Here is a 13,549-nt window from a genome sequence, read left to right as displayed (position 1 = left end):
CCATTAAGTGGTGCAGCAGGATTTGTGCCAGGGCAGGGCTGGGGATGAGGCCCACAGCCCAGCTAAGAACCAGCGAGTTGCTGCTGAGCCCCCATTTGGGGCTCCATGGGTGTGTGTGGCTGGGTACTTTTTCCCATTCTCATTCCTTCTAGCCCCAGAGGCCTGGGAGGATCCCTCTGTTTGTGCATCCCAGGGGCAGGCTTCTGCCTAGGCAGGCCTCTCCCACAGCCCTGCTGCTGATTAATTGTGACCATGTGACCAAGCACTTTCCTGCAGCCGCCTAATCAGATCTACCCCATTGGAGGCCAGAGGAATCCTTCCTGAGTGTGAAATCAATCGGGCCTGATTGCCCCATAGGGGGCAAAGCACCTAGATGGGGGCGGAGTTGGAGGGGCACAGGGGCCTGGTGGGCCCTGTCCAGTGGTCAAGGTTGCCCAGGAGAAGGGGGTTTGGTGTGATTTCTCCTCCCCAGGACTCAGAACTACAAAGGTCAGAGCAGGAAAAGCCAATGAGGGAACCAGGCCCAGATAGGGCCAGGGCTCTGCTATGGTTACACAGGGAGGGGAACACCCTCCTACTGACCCCAGCAACCTAAAACACCCAGAGCACATCTTCACCCTGTCATAGAGCACCCATGCCCCAGTGACCAGGTCCCAGGGGTCAGCCCAGACCACCTCAAGGTAGATCCCAGATTCTGGGGATAAGTCACACACACACCCCTCTTCCCAATGACAGTGGGTGGGTCACTGGGAAGGTGGGTGTGATGGACACACAGGAGTACATGTGCACACAGCACGGGGCTGGGGGCAGCAGCCAGTGCCCTGCATGCTAAAGATTCATTGACTTTGACCCCTTCATCCTCATAGATCTGCTCAGCCACAGGGCCACTCCGTCACTGCCTATGGCATGAGGTGGGGTGCCCTCCATGCCACAGCAATTGCCCTCTGCCACCCCAGCAGCAATTCAGTGTCCACTGTCTGTCCATGCAAAGGATTGGCCTCTCTCAGGGGCTCAGGGTATGTGTGTGTGTGTCCATTGCCATTGTGTGTATCCAGGATGAGTGCCTATCTGCGGTCAGTGCGTGTCCATAGTCATTGTGTGTGGCTGGGAGGGATACACCTGCCACTGACCACAAACACACACTGTCCAGAAACATACATATCGCCGTGGACATACACAAAGACTGTGGACATACACTGAGCATGAACACATTTATGGACCATGGCCACACACTGATTACACACAGCGGATGTTTTGCAGATGCAAAGAGGCTGAGGCTTTCTTGAGATCCTGCTTTGGGTTGGCTTGGAGCTGGGTTCTGTGCCCTTTTTCCAGAAGGGTAAAAGGAAGCCTCCCCATCTCCCTCCCCAGTCTCCTCCCTGACAGCACCTCAACAAAGCAGCAGGCCCAGAGGAGCCTGGGTGAATGTCTTAGACCCCCAGCCCTGCAGAGAGGACCCCTTAGCCAGAGTCACCATGGGGACTCAGCCTGTTTCCCATCCCAGTGTCCTTCTCAGTCCCTTCCACCCACGCTGGGAAGGCCCCAATCCCAGAAGTGAAGACCCGGCCCAGACGCCAGAGATAATGGGCGCACAGACACTAACACACTTGTCCTCAGGGTCCCTCAGAGAAGAGGAGCAGGGGGAGGTCTGTGGGAGAGTGCAGGGGCAGGGCTCTACACCTGGCCAAATACCTATATGGGCTCTTGTGTGGCTGACACACCTCCTTGTGTCACTGGGAGTTTCTGCTTGGACCACAGGGAGGCACAGCATCTGAATGTCAAATTGTGTGTCTGTGAGTATGTGCACGCTCAAGCGAGCACGCGCCAGTGCTGTGTGAGTGTGTGAGCCATCTTGGGCCCGGCCGTGTGACGTTGAGCCTGATGTGCATGTGCGCATGCATGCGCCCCCGAGTGTTCTGAGCGTTTTTTGTGGTTTGGGAGGGTGATCGTGAGCTGGCGAGCGCGTGCGCCTGTGGCCTGTGTACACACGGCTGTTGCGGGCCTGGGGTGCGTGTGCGCGCCTGGAAAAGTGGCGGTGGCTGGACTCAGTAGGCGCGCCGCCCCACCCTGGCGTCCTGTCCCCGGCCGCCGGGCCTCCATTCACCCGGCCCGGAGGAGTCCAGCCACCCGCCCGGGGGAGTCTCCGCCCCCTCCGCCCGAGTAAACTTTTCCCAAATCCGCGAGCGGCTTAGGGCGAAGCCGCCCCCGACGCCTAATCCGCGCCCCCCGCGGATCTGCATAATCGGGTTAGCGGCCGCGCTCCTCCCGCTCCCGCCGCCGCCGTCGCCGCCGCGCGCGATTCTCTCGCTGTCACTTAGGGAGGCTCAGCGCGATTTGCGGCCTAATCCCCCGGGATCGCTCGGCCGCCGCTCCCCGAGGGGCCGCCAGATTGTTCCCTTCATAATTGATTGACTCTATTTGCCGGATTGGGACTTCAAAGCGCCGGCGGCGCGGGGGCGCCTGGGAAGGAGCGCGGCCGGGCGGGCGGGGCCTGGGGCTGTCCCGCGGCAGTGTCGCCGGCGTCGCCCGCCCGGGAGGCTGCAGCGCGCCGCGCGCGAGTGACAACGCGGCGACCGAGCTATGGCCGCCGCCGCGGAGGCGAAGCGTGGGCCGGGCGCGGCGCTCGGTGTTTCCCGAGTCCACTCTTGATCCCCTCGCGACCCCCTTCGGGCCTGCAGGGGGCTACGACCCCCACTTTCCAGGTGACAACACCGGCTCCGAGGTTTCTTCATTCTTCATTCACTCTTCCAACACCTTCCGTCCGCCCAGCGCTGTTTCAGGTCCTGCAGATACAGCGAGCCCCTGACCCTGACTCTGGCTCCGCGGGACGTGAGAAACAAGTGACAAATAAATGAGCAGAAAACGAGCCCGGGGGTGTGACAGTGACTGTGGGGGAGGAAGAAGCTTTCTAAGAGGGGTGCTGGCCTGAAGGAACCGGCTGCGGGAAGGTCTGGGGGACCCGCACTGGGCAGAGGGCGAGGTAGGGAGAAGGCCCCGCCAAAGGCACACCCACGGGCAAGTGGGGAAGCTGAGTCTGAACCTCTGGTCGGCCTGACTCCAAAGCCCAAGGCTGAAGCCACACTTTTCATTCTCACCTGCCCGCCGGGGCTGAGCCCCTGCCTCCACGCAGCCTGGCCTGTAACAGAAATGCCCCGGCCTGCGGGCGCAGGCACCTGTGCAACTCCACGCGGTCCGCCCACTGCTGGCCCCCGAGTGGCTCCGTGTCCCGACCTTCTGGACCTGCAGTTGCCCCTACTCCTGAGGAGGCAGGAGCAGGGCAGCCACAGCCAGGCTCCCAGGAATCCCTAGCCCAGACTTGGGAATCCCCAGAAACGCTTAATTAATTCTTGATTACTCACTGTCTCTGCAGCTGCCATTAACCACCTCCCCAGCCTGGGCCCAGTTAGGCCATGTAATTAAATTAGCGCAGCAAGAGCACTTCCAGGCGGGAGCAAGGGACTCCTGCTGGGCCTTGTAGAAGTTCTGGGGGGCTGCTGAGGAAACCAAGGCTCAGAGACACCAAGGGGATTGTCCAGGGTCACTCAGCAGGGCTAGAACTGGGGTTCAAGGGTCCCTCCCCAGAATTAGTTGGCTCCTTCATCCCACCTCCCTTGAGACCTCTACTCTCAGCACATATTTTAAATCTTAAATGTCTTTAAAACAAGAGATTTGTTGCTGTCCTTAATTAGATTTATGCCTTCACTGAGATTTGGGGAGGATACATTTAGGCCAGGGGAGGGGAGACCTGGATTTCTCTAAGGTGGGAGGCAGACGACAAGGGGCTTTGCAGCCTACAGGCTTTTCTCACCTCCAGGACCAAAGGGGTGGGGCAGGGGGAGATAGGGGGAGAATTCTCCTGGCAAGGTGATGGCAGAGGTGGGAGAAGGGAAGGCATTAGAGGCTCTGTCCACAGGAGCTCCCTTGAGGCAAGGTATGGGAGGGAGTCACTTTCCTTTTTACAGAAGAAACCAGAGAAAACAGAATCCAGCCTAAAAGAACACCCTATGGTTGGAAGTATATGCGATGTAAGCCAAGGCAGAGGGGCTGGAGAACTTGGGCTGCTCCTTCAGAGTGAGGAGGGCTGGAGTCTCTACCTCTACATTCATTCGTCAAGCCTCCCTCCCCTACCTCCTACCAAGCATCCTTCCCTCCCTCAATCCTGGGAGATGCTGGCTGACAGCCCTCCCTCCCCCCCCAAACCCAGCTCCTTGTCACTTCAGAAAATCAGAAATAAGCCTTAGTGATTAGAGGGAGACGAGAGTGAGATGGGGCTTAGAGGCCCAGGCTCAGGGAGGTGTTAAGAGGCGAGTGGGACTCAGAGTATTAGGGGGGCAGAGCTAATAGCGTCTCTGGCTGCTCTCTCCCCAGGACTGCAGTATCCAGGGGAGGAGAGAGAAGGGGAGGGGAAGGGAAGGGTGAGAAGATGTGGGGAAGAAGGTGTGGCAGCAGAGAAGCGGGTAAGGAGGTGGGGGCTGGGGGTGGGGGATAGAACTGAAGAAGAGGAGGGAGTGAGACACGGAAGTAAAGGAGAGGTAGTGAGAGGAAAAAGAGAAGGACAAATTAAATAAGATGTCATTTTCTCCTATTTGGTTGAAAAAATGATAATTTTTAAAAAGATAACCCAGTGTTGATGAAAGTAAGGGAAATGGAGACTCTTAGGAATACAAATTGGCACAACCTTGGAGGTTCTGGAGGTAGAGGGCAATTTGGCAGTAATTATCAAAATTTCACATATGCATCCCCTGCGGCCAAACAATTCCTGTTGTAGGCATGTGGTCTCTGTGCACAGCGATGTAAGGACAGAGGTGGTTACTGCAATGATGCTTGTCATTGCCAAACACTGGAAGCAACTCAATGTCCATCCATAGGGCCTGATTAAACACATTACAGTGTACCCAGACCATGGAATACTACATATCCAAGAAGAAGGAGGAGATAGATCTGCATGCACTGACATGGAAAGATGCAGAACAGGGAAAGCAGGTGAGGAAAGAGAAGTACAAATTAAAAAAGATGTCATTGACCAGTGAATAATAGGCCCATAAACAATATGAAGAGTATGGTCCCAATTTGAAGATTTTTTTAAAGACACACTTAAAGCTATGTGGGTGTATGTGGGTGTGAACATATAGAATGAAACATGGTAAAGGAAGGAGAAGCCCCAAATTACTGACAGTGCGATTTATGGGGCAGGGGGTAGAGGGGGGATTTAGCTTTCCATTTGGCATTATATTGTTACAGAATTTTTCTCAAACCATGTCTTGGGTAGGTACACTTAAGAACAATGACTTATTTTAAGGGAGATGAGGAAGGAAAGGGGTGGGGGAAGAATAAGGGGGAAAATAAGGTAGTGCAGGCAGGAGGGAAAGTGGTGGGGGCACTGTCTGCTACAGGAGGGCTGGGGGGGGTGCCAAAAGAGGAACACCAGCCAGGCAGTGCCCAAACGCATTCCCTACCCCTATCCCCAGCACAGAAAATCTGGCTGAGGCCTGAGTAATTGAAGGCTAATTGGGTTTTAGGCTTGTTAATGCTCCTGTGAATGTTTGCACTGAGGAGAGCCAGTCGATCCGGATAAATGACTCCCCGTGGGACACAATGGTTGGAAGAAACACGGAGGAGGAAGGGCCTTATGGCTGATGAGCTGGGAGGCAAAGCTTTTCAGCCCGCTCCAGAGGCTGGGTGGGGGTGGGGTGGGTGCTGTGCCTGGGAGAGCTGGGGAGCCCTTGGACTTCCGTGGGGTGGGGGAGGAGAGGAGAGAGGCTGGTCCCCGGAACTTCTGGGTCTCAGCTCTGGAGGGGGCAGGATCCTGGCAGGCAGCAGTGAGGAGACCCAGCCAGAACCCTACAGACTTCACGGTGGGGGTCTGGTCTCTAAAGGGAGTGAGGGGATAAGTCCAGCTACCAGTGACAGGCACTGAGGCCTCTGTCCTCACCCAGATTGCAGCTTATCTGGCTCACAGAGGGATGAGATCCCTTTTAGATGATTTTCTGGGCTGGGCTGAAGTGGACCCCTTCACACCCACTGGAGTATCCTGCACCTCCCAGGCACAGGCCACGGCCATCCTTCCCTCCCAAATCCCCCTCCGCTGAGTCTCTGCCTGGCCCCATGCCTTGGGCTGGAGGAGCTCTGAGACTCCCTTATCTCCCATCTGATCAGCGGGTGTTGTGGGCTTCTGTTATCCTTGACAGTGGCAGGGAAAGGGCCAGAGGAACTTTGGCCTCTCTCCTTCAGCCTGAAGAGGCCAGATGATGCGAGAGGAGGCGCCGGAAGGGAAGTCAGGCCCAGGCAGCTAAGGAAGAGAGGGAAAACTCTTGAGGAAAACGGAAAGGTTCTGTTTGGCAGAGTTGCTGCTTGGGGAAGTTCCGCATGTGTCATGGGGGCTAGAAACCCCAACTCCCTAGGAACCCACGGCAAGGGCCTTCCATGGGTAATCTCCACCCTGATAATCCGTCCTCTCTTCTCCGGGTCGGAAATACAGGATGTGCTTTTAAAGGATCAGCTGCGCATTTGTTTCCTCCTCCTCCTCCTCCTCCTCCTCCTCCTCCTCCTCAGGCCTGACTTGGGGCCCCTGTGACAAGGCAGGGAAACATTTAATGAGTTTGTATTCCCCAAGAGCACGGTGACTGACAGCCGCCCCAGGGGGTCACCACTCTTCTTGTGTCCTGGAAGAGGATGCAGCAGCTGCGTGCTGTGCTGCTGTGTGCGTGTCCAAGTGAGCGCACGCCTGTGCCCTGTGCGCGTGCACCTGAGGCAGGGCTGGTGAGGGGCTTGCCGCAGCCCCCTTCCCATGCACAGACTCTGCTGCGCACATCTGGGAAAAGGAGAAGAACCTGGGAGACGCCATCCTTGCAGATGGAGCTACCTCTGGGCTGAGCCACGAGCCTCAACCCTCCACCTGGTCTCCTCAGGTCACCCTCCACACACTCAACGAGGCCAGGTTGGTGGAGGGGAGGCCTGAGGCTGCCCACAGTGGGGTTTGAAGGAATCAGGGGCTGTGGTCGATGTGGAGGCCTGAGTCTGCATGGGTAATGAGGCCAGGGACTGGCTTGTCAATAGCATTTAAGTACTTTTCTCCCATTTTCAGGCCAGACTGAATTATTTATTCGTTTCTAGTCAATCGCTGGTAATGTCATTAGCATTTGTCCATCAAAGGTAGGGAACAGAGTGGGAGTGGTCCCCTTCCACTGACCCCCCACATCCGAAACTGATTCTCAAAGCTCAGTCCATCTGGTTTTCTGCCCTTGCACTCTAGTTACCCTGGGACCAGAATTTCTCAGAGGCCCCGCATCCAGGAAGTTCTCTACTCCCACGGAGCTACAACCCTAATGGTACCAAGGGAGCCAGAGAGTGGGTGTTCTTCCCACTGTACTCACACACACACACACACACACACACACACACACACACACACACACACACATTATTAACTCAGAAACCCAGTCCTCCCGCATGCAGGCATCACATGGCTGTCCCAGGTCAGCCAGCCACGGCTGGCAAGAGAAGACCTGGCCGACAGTGGGGTGGGGCCCCTGCAGAACAGGCAGTCTGGGCCTCTTCTCTTGGTCTGGAGGCCAATCTGCCCCTCAGGGTCAGCTCCCAGTGTCCTTCCTCCCCGCTCAAAATAGGTTCCTGCATCAGAGGCTTCTCTTCTTCAGACCAAATTCCCAGGGGCTGACCTGCCTCGGCCCTCAAATTAAGCTCTCAGAGCAAGTTCTTTCTCCTTCTTCCATCAGCTCCCCAGACAGAACCTGCCTCTCCTTTCGGGTCAGGACCCCAGCCTGGCGTCCAGGGCAGGACCTCCCTCCCCACTCAGCCCATGGGGCTGCCTACACCGTCGGAAGCAAAGGGGCCTAAGGAGGAGGGATCCTCGGGGAAAGGACTGCGGGTCCTCACCCAGCATCCAAGTCAGGAGCTCCTGAATCCAGGCCCTTCACCGACCAACCTAATCTTCTTCCATCCTCCAACCCAGCACTTAAAGAAGAAAGCGAAGGGTGAGACTTCTTGCAGAGATTGAGGAAGGAGTGTGCTCCAGGGTGCATGGGCCCATGAGGCTGTGGGGAGCCAGACTGGCCAGACTGAAAGGTCCCAGCTGTGAAACAGTCACAGTGGCAGCCTCAGCCAATCCCATCTCCCAGTGTGGCACTGGCTTTCAGAGTTGTCCCAGAGTGAGGTAGGGAGACCAGCCCTTTGCACTCTGGATTGGCCAGTCACTGGTGGACAGCCCCCAAGAGGGGCACAACCTTAGGTGAGGCAGCTGAGGACACCTGCAGCGGCCAACACTCCCAGCACTGCAGGAACGTCTCTGCCCTGCAGGGCGATCTGGGCAGCGCCACCACATCCACTGCAGACCTTCGGGGCAGCACGGATGGGGCACTGGGGGACAGCTCAGTTCATGGAGATGGAGATAGTTATGAAAGTTGGGGGATGTGGGCAGACAGGGCAGCTTGGGCAGGCACAGCAGTATGGGGACTTTGGGGTTATGTGGAGGGCTGGGGGATGTGGGGGGACAAGGCAGATCAGGATGGTTTGGGGAGACCTCGGGGCACCAAAAGTTTGAAGGACAGAGGGGGCAGTTGGGTCTTCTTCATGCTGCTCCTGCTGGGCCCAGGCAGGCCGAGTGGGTGGGAAGAAGGCCCCCCTGAGCATGGCTGTCTCCTCAGTCGCTAAGCAGGATTAGCCTCCTCTTCCTCAGGAGGAGGGGCTCCGCTCCTGCATCAGCCACCAGCTCTGGCCCTAATCCCCCTCGCTTTCTAATCCACCCACGACTTTCTTAGGCATTAGCGTTGGGCTCTCAGCTCCCTAAGCACCACCCTGAAGATGGGAGCCGGGCTCTGAAGGGAATTAGGCCAGCCTCAGAGGACGGCTTGGCAGACGGCTGCAGGGAGGCTGAGAACGCCACCCACCCCTCAGCCTCTCCTCCTCTGCAGCCCACCCCCTGCCCAGGCAGGGGCCATGGTCTCATGGGGTCCTCCTGGCTCACTGCTAGACCCAGGTGAGGATGGGGGCAGAGAGGGACTCAAGGGGAAGAGGATCCCTACCTTGCAGGTCGATGCTGAGTCCAGGGGAGTGCCAGGCAAGGATGTGAGGGTAACTCACAGCCTGGCAGAGGCAGAGAGATAGGAGAGAAACTGGAAGGTAAACTGAGGCCAGATTGCACAGGGCCTTGGATGCCAGCTGAGGAATTGGGCTCTACTCTGGGAGTGAGGAGGAGTCAGAGTGGGAAAGTGATGGGATTCAGAGCAATTGTGAAGGACTGGGGCAGGGCGGGCAGAGACTGGGCATCAGGAGCCTCTTGCTGTGATGCCAGTGACAGGTGATGAGACCCAGAGAGGACACCAACCAGCACAAGGACACCCAGCACTAGCTCCCAGGTGGCTGAGCAGCACAGTGGTGGCCCTATGTGGCAGCAGGGACAGGTGCAGCCCAAGCCTGACTGGGGGATCCACATGCACCTGTGAGAGAACAGAGCTGGGGACACCCTGGGACAGTCAAGGCAGAGTGACAGCCCATTATCTCGAGGTAGTTGCCTTCCAGGCCTCTTAATCATCCATCACTCCAACTATTAAGAACGGGCAGCAGCAGCCTGGCTGCAGTACAGGACAGGAAGGAGTGGCCGAGTGGGCAGAACCTCCACCTGCCCCAGAACACCCCCGCCCAGTTCAGGCCCTGAGAGTGACCATGGGCTCCTTTCCTAATAGAGTGGCCCAGACACGGAGCTGGGAGGCAGGACAGGGTGCAGGTCTAGGGGTGCCCAGGTCCTGGAAGCCAGGAGGGGTGTATGGTCTATCATGAGCTGCTCTCCGGAAAAATCTGGGTTCTTTCTCTCCCCTTTATACCCATCCCTCCCCATCCCCGGCCTCCAGGCTAAGTTGTCTGCAGATTTTGTTGGGTGGTTATTAATATTACTTAAACCAAGTACTTACTAAAATTCTCCTTACCCTAACTCTTGGGCTAGGCAGCTGCTTTTCACCCATTTTTTACAGATGAGACAAATGAGGCTTAAGGGGAAGTCACTTTTCCTAGACTCACATAGCTAGTGACAACACTGAAACCAGGGAAGCAGAAAGGGAAGAACAGGCATTTCCAATCCAGGAGGGCAGAGCAGTGTCATGGTTGAGGGTATGACTGCTGGCGTCTGATGGTTTGGGGTTCAAATCCATACCCTGCCTGTCTCTTCCCAGCTGGGCCACCCTGAACCCCAGGTTTGTCATTTGTAGATGAGTTAATAAAGCCAGCTCACAGGACCCCTAGGTGAGGGCCTTGTAGGAGAGTACACATGCCGTGTCCCAGTGGGGACTCTAGAGGGACGGTCGTTGCCTACATCCCACGGGGCAGACAGGCAGAAGTGCAGGGGCTGGTTCTCAGCCCTGTCTGCTTCCAGCCCCCTCAGTTACACCCTCCCAGGGGTGGTGGGAGGCAGTTGGGGTCCCCAGACTCCTTGAAGGTGTGAGGAGGGCAGATGAGTCAGGTATTGAGCGGGGGTGGGAGTTCATCCCGGCAGGTCCGTGAGGCCGCTGTCTGGCCGGCCCCTCTCATCGGGCCTTGCTAATGAGCCTCCACTGGATTATCCGCTCCCACCTCCGCTCGGTTTACTCTGTCAAATCGTGTTTGCATTTTAAATGGGAATTTGACAAGACGGGCGATTTGTCTGCTGACGAGGTTAATGGGTGTTAGCCCTGCGGACTGGGGAGGGAGGACCCACGCCCCACCCGCTCTGGCCTCCGCTCCGATCAATGGCCCCGGCTGCTGCTCCTCCTTCTGCTACAGCTGGTTTGGGCCTCACCGTGGCCAGAGGCTGTCCCTGCATCTAGCTCACCACCTCTGGGCAGTCTTCCCAAAAGCACCCTGACCTGGGCCACCACTACTAGTCAGGCTAGGTGGCGTCTTCCTCCACCTGAATGCAGATAGTGTTCCTGAGGGCTGGGCCGTGTCACCCAGTCTCAGACTCAGGCTTCTAGAGCAGAGCCAGATTTTCCCTCACAGTTGGGGTCCCAAGGACTGGGCAGTGTCTCTTCCCTCCTGCCTTCCTCCCTCCCCGCTGTCCCATATGGGACTTGGAACGGAGCCAGCGGGGCTGGTGTTGCCACATCCTGAGTTTCAGTGCTGGGACAAAGACTGGTTGGCAAGAAAAGGTTTTGAAGCCATCGTCTCCAAGCTGGGACCCAACTAGACCAAGCCCCAATGTTGGGGCTCACAGGGGAGCTGGGGACACCCTTCTGAGGCTTCCTGACAGAGCCACAGTTGACCTCCCCCCACCAGGGTCTTTCTCAAGACTCTCCCCACCAAAGCTGAGCCAGAATCCAGCTTTCTGGGACCCCAGCCAGAGTCCAGGAGCTGACCAGGCCAGCATGGGCCGGGACTGTGGGAGAAGATGCCCCGGCCTCCCCCTCCTCCTGGAGGCCTGGCGCCCTTCCCCACCCCAGCTAATGTGCCACAATTACCTCCTAAGTGCCCAAACAAATGTGGCTGCTGGGGAAAGTGACACGGGCTCCAGGTGATGGATTCGTGCCATCGGGGAGCCGGGCGGAGCGGGCCCCAAACGGGGGGGCAACACTAATATTGTATCAGCGTCGGCGCCGGCGCCACGAGCCGGTGATGAATATGTGTCACTTTACACGGCGCACACTCGGGGGCCTGGCTGCGCAGGCATGGAAAATAGAGTGTCTGGGATTAATGATATTGAAAATGATAGAGAGCAGATTGGAAATGGCTTCGCCCGCCCGACCCGCAGAGATGGAAACGTACCTCACAGCTATCTGCCCAGGCCCGGCCCCCACCTGCTCCCCCTCACCTTCCGCCAGCTGCAGAGGCCCACGATGAGGACCCTGAACCTTGGGGCCCTGCCAGCAGCTCCTTGGGATGGCACATCTGGGGGTGGGTACACCTGTGAGCAGAGACAGTGCATCAAGAAAACCTCAGCCCCTGACTCACCTTTGACCTTGGTCCCAGAGGAGCCTGATCCCAGTCACCCACTGAACCTTGGCCTTGTCCACAGACCAAGCCCTGACCCCAGTTCCAGCTGAGCCCTGCCTCTGGCTGCAGATCGGGTCTGGGGAAGCCGGAGTCTCTCACAAGACCAGGAGGGCTGGGGTAGTTGAACAGGGGTGGGAAAGGAGGGTGCAGGGGAGAGGCCAGAGAGCACAGACCTCTCAGTGTAGGGGATCCCACCGCCGAAGGGGAGCTCAGAGCCCAGTCTGTTACTCCGTGACATGGGCTCATGAGCAAGTGAGCAAGTGAACAGGTGGCTCCTCCATGGATGTCGTTCTAAGTGCTCATGTTGCTTTTTATGACCGTGTCTGCACATGTTAAGTATGTGTTTATAGGTGTGTGTGCGTGCATGTGTGCATCTGTTCACAGATATGCCCGTGGGGTTGCGGGGCTGTATCTGGCACACGCAGGAATATGGGTAAGCAGGTTTGTCCGGTTGTGTGCCTTGGTGTGTACGGCACCTATGGGACACTGTGTGTGTGTGTGTGTGTGTATGCCTGTGGGCCTGTGGGGATACATACATGTGTATCTGGGTGTGAGTGCGTGTCTGTGAGGGTGTCTGTATGTTTACCCACAGAGGGAGGGACTCCAGTGTGGGGACTTTAGTTGAGGAAAACTCTCTTTTATGAGGCCTGACCCTGATCATAGGCTAAATTCCCGGCATCAGGGCAAGATGCCTTTCCCTGCTGGAACAGAATCGATCACACTGGAATTTCAACCACTTTGCCAGATGAGCAGCAACCGTGAGACCACTGGTCTAGCCTCAACGTCCATCCCCACGTCAGTCCATCCAAACCAAGCTCAGAGGATGCGCCCAGATCAACACATGATTCCTTAAGCTCATGATGTGGCGGGCTCTGTCTTTGGAAACAGGACAGACTGGCTCCTGACATCATGCAAGGTACATTCCATCAGCTGAGTCAGACTCTAAACCAGTAAACAGATAAGTAAACAAACAGTGACAGAGTTTAAAAAGTGCCACAAAATAACTGCAGAAGACCATGGTAGACATTAATGGGGTGACCTGTCATTTGATGAGATGGTTAGAGTTGGCTCCTCTGTGCAGTGACATCCTAGCCAAGGCATGAGGAGCCAGCCCTGTGGAAAGAGGGGAACAGAGAGTGCAAAGGTCTGGGTACATTCTAGGCCCTGTCAGGAGACCGAAGTCAGAGGAGAGACTTGAGGGGAGGGAAGGGCCAGAAGGGAGTTAGGTTTTGTTCTCTGTGGGATGTGGAGCCCTGGAAGGATTTAAGCAAGAGAGTGCCATGATCTTAGTTGCATTTTTTAGTGATCACTCTGCTGGGTGGAGGAACAGTTAGAGGTGTTGAGGGCAGAAGCTCTGGATCAGCCCCAGGCCCGGGGGCCACACCCCCCTGCACCAGCTGTGGCTTGCACACACCATGGTCACCCTAGTCCCACCAGCTGTCCCACCAGGACTTCACTGAGTCCTTCCCAGCACATCCTGGGGGCCTTGCCCAGCCCACTCTGCCCCAAGTCCTTCCCCTCTACCCCTGCCTGGACCTTCCTCTGCCTCACGCTCTGTCCCACAGCATTGCCTGGA

General features: G+C 57.0%; 1 long non-coding RNA gene across 1 annotated transcript in view; it reads left to right on the top strand.

Moving 5' to 3' along the window:
• The window catches only part of LOC105877501 (uncharacterized), a 32,064-nt gene extending 19,118 nt beyond the window's left edge, over positions 1-12,946 (top strand). The window contains exon 2 of the long non-coding RNA XR_001156991.3: positions 12,656-12,946. This is a non-coding gene — a long non-coding RNA (uncharacterized LOC105877501). The remainder of the gene's footprint in view (positions 1-12,655) is intronic.
• The last annotated feature ends 603 nt before the right edge of the window (positions 12,947-13,549 follow it).

This window comes from Microcebus murinus, chromosome 2 (assembly GCF_040939455.1).
Source record: "Microcebus murinus isolate Inina chromosome 2, M.murinus_Inina_mat1.0, whole genome shotgun sequence".
Classification (NCBI taxonomy): domain Eukaryota; kingdom Metazoa; phylum Chordata; class Mammalia; order Primates; family Cheirogaleidae; genus Microcebus; species Microcebus murinus.
The sequence above is the reverse complement of the archived record's forward strand: the minus strand, read 5'-3'. Positions and strand labels throughout refer to the sequence as shown.